Source organism: Cebus imitator, unplaced genomic scaffold (genome assembly GCF_001604975.1).
Source record: "Cebus imitator isolate Cc_AM_T3 unplaced genomic scaffold, Cebus_imitator-1.0 Scaffold190, whole genome shotgun sequence".
Lineage (NCBI taxonomy): Eukaryota > Metazoa > Chordata > Mammalia > Primates > Cebidae > Cebus > Cebus imitator.
This window is the reverse complement of record NW_016107505.1, coordinates 865,877-867,523: the sequence shown is the minus strand read 5'-3', so window position 1 is coordinate 867,523 and position 1,647 is coordinate 865,877. Positions and strand designations below refer to the sequence as shown.

The following is a 1,647-nucleotide window of genomic DNA, read 5'->3' as shown; positions in this document are numbered from 1 at the left end:
AGTAGAGACGGGGTTTCACCATGTTGACCAGGATGGTCTCGATCTCTTGACCTCGTGATCCACCCGCCTCGGCCTCCCACAGTGCTGGGATTACAGGCTTGAGCCACCGCGCCCGGCCTCCTCTCCTCCTCTTAAAAACAATGAAAAGGTTGGCCAGGCGCGGTGGCTCATGCCTGTAATCCCAGCACTTTGGGAGGCCGAGATGGGTGGATCATGAGGTCAGGAGTTCAAGACCAGCCTGGCCAACATGGTGAAACCCCATCTATAAAAAGAAAAAAAAAAGAAAAGGTCACATTACAATATTCATGTACCATCTCAGAGATGAAATAGGACATTTAGGATTCAGTGTCTCAAGTGGGGAACTCTCAGTTTAGACATTGACTCAGCCACTCTTTCATCTGCCAACATAAAATTTTCAGCAGAAAAATCAAAGACACTAACCACACAGATAAAGAAAACTGCCAGGCGCAGTGGCGCACATCTATAATCCCAGCACTCTGGGAGGCCAAGGCAGGAGGATCACCTGAGCTCAGGAGTTCAAGACCAACCTGAGCAACATGGTGAAACCCTGTCTCTACTAAACAATACAAAAATTACCTGGGCGTGGTGGTGCATGCCTATAATCCCAGCTGCTTGGGAGGCTGAGGCAGGAGAATTGCTTTAACCTGGGAGTCAAAGTTGCAGTGAACCGAGATCACACCACTGCACTCCAGCCTGGGTGACAGAGTGAGACTCCATGGAAAGAAAAGAAGAAAAAAAAAGAAAGAAAGCTAACACAGCAAGCAACTCCAAATCAAATAAAATATCCTCAAGCATCTGGGGATATGAAATAAGGTCTCAAATTAGAATTACCAACACAAAGAAGAGACATGAACAAAACAGAAATCAATGTAACAGAACTTGATTGAACTCAAAAGCAGAGGGAGAAGATAACAATCCTCAGAAGCAAACACTAATTACTATATACCTGTAAGAGTGTATTTAGGTTTTCCTGTTTCCCCCCAGAGGTGGGCACAAGCCCCATCAATGAGTCCGCCAGAACTGGTTCACAGTCAGATCTGTCACTTTTGGAAAAGTCATGTAACGTCTGGGAACACTGTTTTGTCCAGTTTTCTCACCTGTAAACCTTTCCTGGGTTGTGATGAGAATGAAAACACATTATGCAGAAAGAGCGCTTCCAGGACGTGAGGGCAACCTGGCTGTGAGGTCTGTCATGCCATTCATCCCTGGGGCGAATCTGGCTGATCTGGCCAGCGAGGTGGGTGTCCCCTTCCTCCCTCACCGCTCTGTGTGCGTCCGTCCTGAAGCTCTCCCCTGGGTCAAAGACAGCAACCTTCCCCCTTAGAGGAAAGCTGTCCTTTGGTCACGGGCAGAAAAGGAGCTGTGCTCTCCTACTAGAACCTCCAAGCAAGTTCTCAAGAGTGTTTCCTGTAGTACCCAGGACATACACTGTCTGGGATCGTCTTAAATACTACCATTCCACCTACTCCTTGGTACGTGTCTGGTTCGTGTCTGGTCAGGAAGACAGGCAGTGGGCATGGTGGCTCACTCCTGTAATCCCAGCACTTTGGGAGGCCTAGGCAGGTGGATCACTTGAGCCCAAGAGTTCATGACCAGCCTGGGCAACATGGCGAAACCCTCTGTATT

At 48.4% G+C, this 1,647-nt stretch overlaps 1 protein-coding gene across 1 annotated transcript in view; it reads right to left on the bottom strand.

The window, feature by feature from the left end:
• NLRP9 (NLR family pyrin domain containing 9) overlaps nucleotides 1–1,647 on the bottom strand; it is a 31,745-nt gene that overhangs the window by 28,330 nt on the left and 1,768 nt on the right. The gene's annotated exons all lie outside the window — the stretch shown is intronic.